At 37.8% G+C, this 13,295-nt stretch overlaps 1 non-coding gene across 1 annotated transcript; it reads left to right on the top strand.

Annotated features, from left to right (window-relative positions):
* Positions 1–733: 733 nt before the first annotated feature.
* On the top strand, positions 734–841 carry LOC112724491 (small nucleolar RNA R71). The gene has a single exon (XR_003163651.1). It is a non-coding gene; the product is annotated as a small nucleolar RNA R71 (small nucleolar RNA).
* The last annotated feature ends 12,454 nt before the right edge of the window (positions 842–13,295 follow it).

Below are 13,295 nucleotides of genomic sequence, written 5' to 3'. Positions count from 1 at the left end.
CTTTTGGATTTTCTTCTATATTGCTTGGGAGAGTACTAGGAGGGATTTCAGTGATCCTTTTACTCAGCTGGCCCACTTGTGCCTCCAAATTTCTAATGGAGGACCTTGTTTCATTCATGAAACTTACAGTGGCCTTAGATAGATCAGAGACTAAGTTTGCTAAATTAGATGTATTTTGTTCAGAGTTCTCTGTCTGTTGCTGAGTGGATGATGGAAAAGGTTTACTATTCTTAAACCTATTTCTTCCACCATTATTAAAGCCTTGTTGAGGCTTTTGTTGATCCTTCTATGAGAGATTTGGGTGATTTCTCCATGAGGGATTATAGGTGTTTCCATATGGTTCACCTATGTAATTCACCTCTGCTATTGCAGGGTTCTCAGGATCATAAGCCTCTTCTTCAGAAGGCGCCTCTTGAGTACTGTTGGATGTAGCTTGCATTCCATTCAGACTCTGAGAAATCATATTGACTTGCTGAGTCAATATATTGTTCTGAGCCAATATGGCATTTAGAGTATCAATTTCAAGAACTCCCTTCTTCTGAGGCGTCCCATTACCCACAGGATTCCTCTCAGAAGTGTACATGAACTGGTTATTAGCAACCATGTCAATGAGTTCCTGAGCTTCTGCAGGCGTTTTTTTTAGGTGAAGGGATCCACCTGCAGAAGTATCCAATGACATCTTAGCTAATTCAGATAGACCATCATAGAATATATCCAGGATGGTCCATTCTGAAAGCATGTCAGAAGGACACTTTTTGGTCAGTTGCTTGTATCTCTCCCAAGCTTCATAGAGGGATTCACCTTCTTTCTGTCTGAAGGTTTGAACATCCACTCTAAGCTTGCTCAGCTTTTGAGGAGGAAAGAACTTGGCTAAGAAAGCCGTGACCAGCTTATCCCAAGAGTTCAGGCTATCTTTGGGTTGAGAGTCCAACCACACTCTAGCTCTGTCTCTTACAGCAAAAGGGAAAAGCATGAGCCTGTAGACTTTCGGATCTACTCCATTAGTCTTAACAGTATCACAGATCTGCAAGAATTCAGTTAAGAACTGAAAAGGATCTTCAGATGGAAGTCCATGAAACTTGCAATTTTGTTGCATTAGAGAAACTAGCTGAGGTTTCAGCTCAAAATTGTTTGCTCCAATGGTAGGGATAGAGATGCTTCTTCCATGTAAATTGGAATTTGGTGCAGTAAAGTCACCAAGCATCCTCCTTGCATTATTATTATTTTCGGCTGTCATCTCCTCTTCTTGTTTGAAAATTTCTGAAAGGTGCTTGCTGGATTGTTGTAATTTAGCTTCTCTTAGTTTTCTCTTCAGAGTCCTTTCAGGTTCTGGATCTGCTTCAACAAGAATATTCTTGTCCTTGCTCCTGCTCATATGAAAAAGGAGGGAACAGAAAAATAATAATAGGGATCTTTTTGGCCCAAGTATAGAGGTTCCCCTGTGTGAGTAGAAGAAGAAAAGAATGTAATGTAAAGAAGGGAAGAAGGGAAAATTCGAACACAGATGGAAGAGGGGGTTCGAATTTGTGTGAGATGAAGTGTTAGTAGATGAATAAATAAATAGAAGGAGATGAGAGAGAAAGAGGATTTTTGAAAATAATTTTTGAAAAAGAGTTAGTGATTTTTGAAAATAGTTTTTTTTTTTTGAAAAAGCTTAGTAATTTTTGAAAATTAAAATAAAAAATTAAAATAATTAGTTAATTAAAAAGAAATTTTGAAAAAGAGGGAAGATATTTTAAAAAATTAGAGAGAGAGAGAGAGTTAGTTAGGTGATTTTGAAAAAGATAAGAAACAAACAAAAAGTTAGTTAGTTAGTTGAAACAAATTTGAAAATCAATTTTGAAAAGATAAGAAGATAGGAAGTTAGAAAAGATATTTGAAAATCAAATTTTTGAAAAAGATATGTTTTAAAAAGATATGATAGAAAAGATATGATTTTGAAAAAGATAAGATAAAAAGATATTTTTGAAAAGATATGATTGAAATTAGTTTTGAAAAAGATTTGATTTTTGAAATCACAATTAATGACTTGATTCACAAGAAATCACAAAATATGATTCTAGAACTTAAAGTTTGAATCTTTCTTAACAAGTAAGTAACAAACTTGAAATTTTTGAATCAAAACATTAATTGTTGATGATATTTTCGAAAATTATGAGATAAAATTAAGAAAAAGATTTTTGAAAAATATTTTTATAATTTTCGAAAATAAATAAGAAAAATGAAAAAGATTTGATTTTTGAAAAAGATTTTGAAAAAGATAAGATTTTTAAATTGAAAATTTAATTTGACTCATAAAAACAACTAGATTTTAAAAATTTTTGAAAAAGTCAAATCTAATTTTCGAAATTTTAAGAGAGAAAAAGGGGAAGATATTTTTTTTTATTTTTGAATTTTTTTATGATGAGAGAGAAAAACATGAAAATGATGCAATGCATAAAAATTTTGGATCAAAACAATGAATGCATGCAAGAATGCTATGATTGTCAAGATGAACACCAAGAACACTATGAAGATCATGATGAACATCAAGAACATATTTTTGAAAAATTTTTAAATTCAAAGAAAATATGCAAGACACCAAACTTAGAAATCTTTCATGTTCAAACACTATGAATGCAAAAAAAATGCATATGAAAAACAAGAAAAGACACAACAAGAAAACATCAAGATCAAACAAGACTGGCCAGGAACAACTTGAAGATCATGAAGAACACTATGAATGTATGAATTTTCAAAAAATGCAAAGAATTTTTAGAAAAAATGCAATTGACACCAAACTTGAAATTGATTCAAGACTCAAACAAGAAACACAAAATATTTTTTATTTTATGATTTTATAATTTTTTTTCGATTTTTGTATATTATTTTCAAAAAACATGTAGGAAAAAGAAAATAAGAAATCCAAAATATTTAAGAAGAATTCCAGGAATCTTTCAATATTAGCCCAAAGCTCCAATCAAAGGGTTGGACATGGCTTAATAGCCAGTCAGCTTTAGGATGTAAATCAGGTGGATCTGGAATAGCAGCAGGTGGATTAGCAACAACTAGCTTGCTCTTGATAATATTGGGTTGGAAGCCCCAGTCCAAATGAATTTAGACATGGCTTTACAGCCAGTCAAGCTTCAACATACTTCTTGAAACACTAGAATTCATTCTTAAAAAATTTTAGAATAATTTTCGAAAACAGATGAGAAATTTTTGAAAGATTTTTTTTTTTTGAAAAATTTTTGGAAATAAAACAAAAAGAAAATTACCTAATCTGAGCAATACGATGAACCGTCAGTTGTCCAAACTCGAACAATCCCCAGCAACGACGCCAAAAACTTGTGCACAATACCATGGTCCAAACATGACTTCACAACTTCGCACAACTAACCAGCAAGTGCACTGGGTCGTCCAAGTAATAAAACCTTACGTGAGTAAGGGTCGATCCCACGGAGATTGTTGGTATGAAGCAAGTTATGGTCATCTTGTAAATCTCAGTCAGGCGGATATTAAATGGTTATGGAGTTTTCGAATAATAATAATAATAAATAAATAGAAAATAAAGATAGAAATACTTATGTAATTCATTGGTGAGAATTTCAGATAAGCGTATAGAGATGCGTTCGTTCCTCTGAACTTCTGCTTTCCTGCTGTCTTCATCCAATCAATCTTACTCCTTTCCATGGCTGGCTTTATGTAAGGGCATCACCGTTGTCAATGGCTACTTTTCATCCTCTCTGTGAAAATGGTCCGATGCGCTGTCACTGCATGGCTAATCATCTGGAGGAATCACCGTTGTCAATGGCTGCATCCCATCCTCTCTGTAAAAATGGTCCGATGCGCTGTCACTGCATGGCTAATCATCTAGAGGTTCTCAATCATACTGGAATAAGATTCACCCTCCTTTTGCGTCTGTCACTATGCCCAGCACTCGCGAGTTTGAAGTTCGTCACAGTCATTCAATCCCAGAATCATACTCGGAATACCACAGACAAGGTTTAGACTTTCCGGATTCTCATGAATGCCGCCATCAATCTAGCTTATACCACGAAGATTCTGATTAAGAGATCCAAGAGATACTCATTCAATCTAAGGTAGAACGGAAGTGGTTGTCATGCACGTGTTCATAGGGAATGATGATGATTGTCACGTTCATCACATTCATGTTGAAGTGCGAATGAATATCTTAGAAGCGGAATAAGTTGAATTGAATAGAAAAATAGTAGTACTTTGTATTAATTCATGAGGAACAGCAGAGCTCCACACCTTAATCTATGGAGTGCAGAAACTCTACCGTTGAAAATACATAAGTGATGAAGGTTCAGGCATGGCCGAATGGCCAGCCCCCAAACGCGATCAATATGATCCAAAGATGAACTAAAAAATCATAAGATGTCAAATACACTAGTAAAAAGTCCTATTTATACTAAACTAGCTACTAGGGTTTACAGAAGTAAGTAATTAATGCATAAATCCACTTTCGGGGCCCACTTGGTGTGTGCTTGGGCTGAGCTTGAATGTTACACGTGCAGAGGCTTCTTCTGGAGTTGAACGCCAAGTTGTAACGTTTTTTTGGCGTTTAACTCTGGTTCGTGACGTATTTCTGGCGTTTAACTCCAGACTGCAGAATAGAACTGGCGTTCAACGCCCTTTTGCATCATCTAAACTCGACCAAAGTATGGACTATTATATATTCCTGGAAAGATCTGGATGTCTACTTTCCAATGCAGTTAAAAGCGCGCCATTTTGAGTTCTGTAGCTCCAGAAAATCCACTTTGAGTGCAAGGAGGTCAGAATCCAACAGCATCAGCAGTCCTTCTTCAACCTCTGAATCTGGTTTTTGCTCAAGTCCCTCAATTTCAGCCAGAAAATACCTGAAATCACAGAAAAATACACAAAATCATAGTAAAGTCCAGAAATGTGAATTTAACATAAAAACTAATAAAAACATCCCTAAAAGTAACTAGATCCTACTAAAAACATACTAAAAACAATGCCAAAAAGCGTATAAATTATCCGCTCATCACTAACCCACTCACTATCCGAGATTGGATAGATAATGTTGGCTTCAAGCAGTCGGCTCACTTCCTTCTTCACAACCTTCAGAATTGTGGGGTTCAATCGCCTTTAAGGTTGAGGTGCTCACAAATCTAAGGGCTTATACCTACTATGTCCGCCAAACTCTTGTTGGGAAGTGAGCTCCTTTGCACATTAAGCAATTGCTCCTCTTGTTGGGAAGTGAGCTCCTTTGCAATAATCACTGGGATCTTCTGATTCTCTTCAAGATAAGCATACTTGAGGTGAGGTGGAAAGGGCTTTAATTCCATGTTCAGCTCATGGCTTGGCACTTGATCCTCTGGAACCACTGGAGGTGGCAAGGTGTCTTCAGTATACTCAGGGGACTTCCCCACACTTGCACCTTAAGCCATGTTCTTCTCCTCAACTGCCTCTTGGTGAAATTCAGCCACAGTCTCATCAATAATATCACACTGAAAGATAGAGTGGTCTTCCAGTGGGTACTTCATAGCTTCATCAAGGTTGAAGTTCACTGCTCTTCCATCAATCTCAAATGAATATGTACCCGAGAAGGCATCCAATTACGGCCTTCCAAGCAAGATAGATAATGGTCTTCCTGAGTCATTAGGGGGCATCTCAAGAATGCAAAAATCAATAGGGAAAGTCAACCCCTTAATGCTCACCAAGACATCTTTCGCAATTTCAACTACTGAGATTATGCTCTTATCTGCCAAAACAAAACGGGCTACCGACCTTTTCAACGGTGGAAGCTTCAAAGTATCATAAATAGATAATGACATAATACTAACACATGCACCTAAATCACACATGCAATCAACAAACTGTACACCTCCTATAGTGCAAGTAACCATGCAAGGACCGGGATCACCACATTTCTCCGGTATAGCACCCATCAAAGCAGAAATCGAGCTACCCAAAAAGGAATAGTTTCTAAAACATGGATCTTTTCCTTATTCATGCACAAATTCTTTAGAAACTTAGCATGCTTAGGAACCTGGTGAATAGCATTAAAAAGGGGAATAGTTACCTCAATCTTTTTGAAGATCTCCACCATCTTGGGATCTAGCTCCACTTGCTTTCTAGTCCTCCTAGCAAGGTGTGGAAAAGGAATGGGAATGGCTTCTTTCAAAATATTGTCCTTCTTAGGAACTTCATTCCTTGGTTGAGCAACTTCTTCTTCAACCTCCTCTTGTACCTCATCCTCTTCTTCAATATCTTCTACCTCAACAATGTCTTCATCTTGAGTGGCTTCATTTGAGCTTGGCTCCGCGGGACTCCTCTCTTGCAATGTGGTACCGGACCTCAAAGTGATGGCATTGATTCCACCCTTGGGGTTGGGTAAAGGTTGAAAAGGAAGTGCACTGGAGCTTGAAGGTTGAGTATTGGAGGTAGAGGCTGGGTCCATACGGGATAGAATAGCTTGGATGGTAGAGGTCAGACCGGTGATGCTAAAGGCAACTATAGCTTGAAGCTCTTTTTCTGCTTGCATAAGAGAGCGAAGCATCTCATCATTGGAGGAAGAGGGAGGGTAGGTAATTTGGGGAGCTTGTGGTTGGTTGAGTTGGGGTGCTTGGGCTTGCCTTTGGTGAGGTGGTCGGTAACTTTGGCCTTAGTTTTGTTGTTGGTATGGAGGGTTTTGTTGATACTGGTTTTGCTGGTAGTTATTATTCCACCTTTGGTTTCCACCATTGTCTCTGCCTCTTTGGTTGTAGTTGTCCCTCCATCCTTGGTTGGAATTGTCTCTCTATCCTTGGTTGGGATTATCTCTCCATCCTTGGTTGGGGTTGTCTTGCCAACCTTGATTGTAGTTACCACCTTGATTATAGTTACCGCCCTGTTGATAATACCCTTGATTTGGACGGTTATAGTAAGCATTGGTAGCTGCCAAGGTGTTGTCCTCTTGGAGTTGTGGACATTCATCAGTATAGTGAGAATAGTAAGTGCAAATTCCACATACTCTCTAAGGGACTAACTGTTGACATTATTGTTGTGGAGGAGGCGGAAGTTCTTGTTGATTGAGCTGAATTTGCTTAAGTATATTGGTCATTTCTCCCAATGTCTTGGTAAGAGCAGTTGTCTCACCACTAGAAGAAACTTACGTAATAGCCTTGGGATGATTGTTCCTTTGCCTTGCATTTTGGATAGACTCAGCTAGATCGGTGATCAGTTACCACGCTTCTGTTGCCGTCTTGTACTTTGTCAGAGAGCCATTACTCGCAGCATCCAAGAGGGTTTTGTCTCGAGGCTTCATGCCTTGACAGAAGTAGCTAATTAACACCAACTGGTCAATCATGTGATGGGGGCATGAATCGAGGAGATTTCTGAAGCGTTTCCAATACTCATAGAGAGTCTCTGATTCACCTAGAATGACGCAGGAAATTTCCTTTCTCAATCTATTTGTGACCTTTGCTGGAAAGAACTTGTCCAAAAATTTTCTTTTAAGCAAGTCCCAATTAGTAACCACAACTTCGGATTGAGTGTAGAACCACTCCTTTGCCTTTCCCACAAGAGAAAATGGGAAGGCATATAACCAAACGACAGTCTCATCCGCACCATGCCGCCTAGTAGTTAAGAAAGCTGTCAGAAAGTCTCGTAGGTGCTTGATGGGCTCTTGGGCGGGTAAACCATGGAATTTGGGAAGTAGATTGATCAATGCGGTCTTCAGTTCAAAATCACCAGTCAAGTTTGGAGGACGCGCTTGAAATGGTTGAAGAGTAAAGTCTGGGGCTCCCACTTTCTTGAGAGTGATCCTTCTAGGAGCGGCCATAGTATCTGCACTTAAATCAATAGAAGAGACGCCAATGAAATTAGTAGGAGAGGAGTTAGTTTCTTCCTCAAATGACGCTTCAGATTCAACCTCAGATAAGACTGGGGAATTGGGCGAAACCCCTTTATACGTGAAATAGTCTTTTCAATCTCAGGATCAAATGTGGCTAGGCTCGGATCCGGTAATGAACGCGTCATTCAATGAAAGAAATATAGAGCTCATGATAATAAAATATACTAATAAAAAATAAATAATAACTACTACTAATTAACAAAAAGCACAGCAATAAAAATAAAAAATAAATAAATAAATGCAATTATGTAAATATAAAAATATTTACACCAACCAATAATTTACCACACATATGCAACTTCCTCAGCAACGGCGCCAAAAATTGATGGGAGGAAAAATGACGGTCAAGAATTTCTGGTAAAAATAGCATTGCAAGTACAGCCTTGACCGACGAAATTTCCAATATCAATTTAAAAGTGTGTCACAATTAATAATAAATAACCGGGAGTAGAATCTCGGGTCGTCTCCCAAAGAATTGACACAAGATGTAAATTATTGGTCAGGATTTTTCTGAATAAATTTGAGATTGAGAACGAAAAAATAAGGAAACTAGAAATTAAAGCAATAAGCAAATAACAAGAGGTGTTATGTATTTGAAGTAAAAGGCCTTGGTCACGGGAGAAAATTGGAGTTCCTATCCTTGTTGTTTTCCCCAAGTATAAGAGTAAGAGTTAGTTGCTTCCACTTAGTTATCCTCTCACAATTGAAGGAAAGTCAAGTGGTTGTACTAACTCTAACTCACAAGTCCTAGTCACTTCGTGGAGAAGGACTGGAGTTGGTGAAAATCGAGTTTAGCAAGCAATTCCCAATTACAGATTAACACTTGAGTATCACAACTCAAGTGTTTCCAATTAATCAACCCCAAGCCAAGTTGAAAGATCTACTCCATTAACATGAATGCTATTTTCATAAACATATAATGGGAATAAATAAAAGACATGGTAATTCTGAGAAATTAATTAAATTAAAACTGGCATGAACAATAATTAATATGAATCAAACAAGAAATAAAAATAAATATAAGAATACTTCAATGCATTAATAATAGTCAAAGTGACAAGATCCAAACGTGAATGCAAAACAATCAAATGGAAAAGAGTAATAGAGAGATTAGAAAGGTAAACTATAAAAGAGTTGACTCCAATTGAAGATAGCAGTAGCTCTCCCAATATCCAATGCGAAGATGAACCAAGAATGCTAAAACCCTAGAGAGAAGTAGGAGTTTCTCTCACTAGAATTCCAAATTAAAAATTAAAACTAAAGTGAAAGTTGAAGTCTCTTCAGTCTCAGCTCCATCCCTACCTCTAGTCTGTGTTTTCAGGCTTGAAACTGAGTCCAAATGAGCCCAGAAATCGCCCCCAGCGAGTTCTGTTAAGTGCAGCACGTGACGCTCCGTCACGCATACGCATCAGCCACGCGTACGTGTCGTTGAACCTTACACCTGGCCACGCGTACGCGTCAGTCACACGTACGCGTCGATGAACGGCACTCCAAGTTACGCGCACGCATCAGCCATGCGTGTGGGTCGCTCATCGCTTCTCAACTCTTTAGTTTCTTGTGTTCCTTTCACTTTAACATGCTTCATCTTCGTCCTTTAAGCCATTCATGCCCTGTAAACCTGAAAACACTTAACAAACACATCACGGCATCGAATGGTGATAAAGAAGAATTAAAAATTATCAATTTTAAGGCCTAGGAAGCATGTTTTCAATCATAGCACAAATTTAAGAAGAAAATGAAAAACATGCAATTTACATGAGTAAGTGTGAGAATAGTTGATAAAACCCACTCACTTCTGTCCAAAATATATCATAAAATAGTGGCTTATCAACGATCAGTGGGATCACCAGTCCAATCAACATCTGAGTATGCCTGAAGGGATAAAAATGAATGAGCAAAAAAATAAAGGCCATGAAATAGGTTTCGTTTAATGTAGCAAAGAACACGAAGAACTGCCATATAGTGAGTGGTACGAGGAGCTGACAAGAACTAGCTCAGAACATGAACTGGATAGGCAATGTCTGGTTGAGTGATAGTTAAGTAGACTACTCCTCCAACTAACTATCGATAAAGAGTGGGATTATTCAAAACAGTGCCATCCATAGGAGTAAAACGAACATTAGGCTCAAGAGGAGTAGACTCAGTGGAACTATCTATTATACCGGCTCTAGCAAGAAGATCCGAAGCATACTTAGCTTGAGAGAGATAGATACCATCATCTGTGGATATGACGTCGAGACCAAGAAAATAACTGAGAGAACCAAGATCTTTCATCTCAAAAATAAGGTGAAGGGAGGCTTTGAGATCAGAGATACCATCAACATCATCTCCAATAATGATCATGTCATCAACATACAAAAGTATAAGAACAACTCCACGTTCACTTTTACGAATAAAGAAAGCATTCTCATTAGGGCTGCAAGTAAAACCGATATTGCATATAGTGGTGCTGAACTTGTCAAACCATTCGCGAGGAGCTTGTTTAAAACTATAAAGTTCCTTGCAAAAGAGACAAACTTTGCTAGAAGCACAAGGATAACCTGGAGGGGGTTTCACATAAACCTTCTTTTTCAAATCTCCATTAAGAAATGCATTCTTCACGTCCATCTGACTAAGAAACCATTTTTTATCGCAGCAATGGCAAGAAGAGCTCGAACAAATGTGAGACAAGTAACAGGAGCAAAAGTCTCTTCATAGTCAATACCATACTCTTGTGTACAATCCTGAGCAACCAATCGTGCCTTATAACGGTCAATAGAACTATCAGAGCGAGTCTTGATCCTCTATACCCATCTACTTTCCACAACTTCCTGATTAGAAGGAGGATCGACCAAATCCTAAGTGTGCGCTTTTTCAAGTGCCTGTATTTCTTCCTGCATTGCTTGTTGCCAATTTGGATTTATGGAGGCTTCTTTGAATGACTTAGGTTCATGTTGACAAAGAATAGTAGAAAAGCAATGATAATTAAGAAGATGAGGAGGTGGATTTCTTACCCTAGAAGAACGAGTGGAAGGAGGAGGCATGACGGTAGGAGCAGAATTGTCGTCTAGTCTGGAATCATCAGGAGATGGAGAAGGCAAAAGAATAGGAGGCTGTAGAGGGTGACTCTAGATAGAACCTATAGAATCATCACTAGGAAAAAGATCAACATTCGGGTTAGTGAAAAAAGGTGACTGAGTAGGAGGAATGGACTCAAAGGAGGAGAATTGAGAAAACATGTGATGCTTCCAGAAGACAACATGACGAGATATACGAATATGTTTAGAGAGAGGATCCCAACTGTTGAGTTAAGAATTTATCTAACTTAATTGATTATGACAAATATTATTTTTATTGGATTAACTACCCAATTAGTTTTTATTATGTTTGATTAGTGTTGCAGGCCAAAGAAATATTGTTGTAACAGCCCAATAGGATGAAAATCAAACCAGAAACATAGAGGGCTATAAAGCACTAAAAGCCCAAAGTTGTTAAGCAAAGAAATCACTTGGGCTGAATAAGAAGAAAGCCAACCCAAGCTCGAGTTGCTCACCCAAGTTGATCTCTCAAAGTTGGTATTCTCCAAAGCCAACAGTCATTTCTCTTTCGGTCAGTCTCAGAGAAAACAGAGAGAGAGAGAGCTTCGTTCCTTAAAGAGAAAGCTTAATCAAAGAAAGCAAAGGTCTAATCACCCAAATCAAACCCATCTAAGCTAAGTCAGAAGTTAAAGATGATTTATTTCCATTTGCATGCAATTTACTTTCTTCACTCCTTCTTCATCTCTCTGCTACACCAATTTGGGATAAATGGAAAAGGTGATTTCTGATAATCACTGCTATAAATCAAAGGCTAAAATTGTTTCTTGGGGACAAAGTTGTAGCTCAAGGGTTCAGATCTGGGATTACCATTGAACAACTTTTTCATTGCTTCCCTAAGGCTTTCGGTCAAGCAAAAAGGCTCAGATTTAAAGTTCCTAATTTAGGGATTGATTGAAAATAGTGAAATGGTAAGTTGGTACCCCTTTCTTAGTTGGGTAAGCACTAAGAGTGAAGAGTTAGGTATTAGCATAGCCAAGTCATGTTAGGTTAGAACTTGATAGGGAAAGGATTGTGTCAATCCTTTGGAATTGGTGTATTTAATACTACAACTATAGTGGAAATTCCACCACTGTTGTGGTGGAGACTGGATATAAGTTGCATTGCACAAGGCAACTAAACCAGAATACATAATGGTGTCAGCTTCTATCTTCCCTTCTCTGTTCTGTTTCTGATATTCATGAGACAAAACAAAATTGTCTCATAAATTTTCCACTGCTGAGTTCAAACAGATTCAGATTGAAAGTTTGTAATTAAAGGGTTATTTCATTAACGTAAAAGAAGGCCATAGACTCAATTCCCCTTCTTTAAGCCTTCTACAACCTTCACCAACAACGATAACCTTTGTGTTCAGTTCCATAACCAAGGAAACAACACATACGAGCCCGAGGTTCAAGTTTATTATGTTCATGAGGCTGAAGAAGAACAAAACAGATACAACCAAAAATATGAAGAGAACTATAATTTGGGGAGGTATGATAAAGATGCTTAATGGGAGTAATGCTACCAAGGACAGAAGAAGGGAGTCTATTGATAATATGAACAGCAGTAAGGACAGCTTCACCCCAAGTACGCTCAGGACACGAAGAAGAAAGAAGTATTGCACGAACAAAGTCAAGAATGTGATGGTGTTTGCGTTCATCTCGTCCATTTTGTTGAGACATACCAGGACAAGAAAACTCAGACAAAGTACCATATTCTGCAAGAAAGGTTAAAAGTTTGGAATCATGGTATTCCATAGCATTATTGCGTCGAAAAACCTTAATGACCTTAGAAAATTGATTTTTAATCATAATGGCAAAGTTAATATAAATTTAAGGTAACTCATGGCGATTAGTCATCAAATAAACCCAAGTAAAACGTGAATAATCATCAATAAAAATGACAAAGTATCGAGCTCCTCCTATAGAAGCAGTGGGAGTGGGGCCCCAAATATCAGAGTGAATAAGATCAAAAGGAGAGCAAGCAAGAGATGAATTATTGTGAAAAGATAAAGCAGGTTGTTTGGCAATTTGACAAGAAATACAATCAAAAGATTCATTAGGAACCTGACCCAAAACACCCTGAGACACAAGAGGACGCAATTTTCCTAAGGAGCTATGGGTAAGACATTGATGCCATAAGTGAAAGGTAAATGTAAAAGAAGAAGTGCAGAGATTCGGGGAGGAATATGAAGATTCTCGAGTTCAAACAACCTTCCAATCTTATGTCCAGTCCCGATGATTTGTCCCGTCCGACGATCCTGTACACGACAACCAAAGATGGAAAAAGTGACATCAAATTCCAGATCAACAAGTTGACCAACAAAAATAAGATTAAAGTTTAATTTGGGAATATAATAAGTATCAGGAAGATTA

The sequence above is a fragment of the Arachis hypogaea genome, chromosome 11, assembly GCF_003086295.3.
Source record: "Arachis hypogaea cultivar Tifrunner chromosome 11, arahy.Tifrunner.gnm2.J5K5, whole genome shotgun sequence".
NCBI classification, from domain to species: Eukaryota; Viridiplantae; Streptophyta; class Magnoliopsida; order Fabales; family Fabaceae; genus Arachis; species Arachis hypogaea.
Note: the sequence above shows the minus strand (reverse complement) of the source record. Positions and strands in the feature narration are given on the sequence as shown.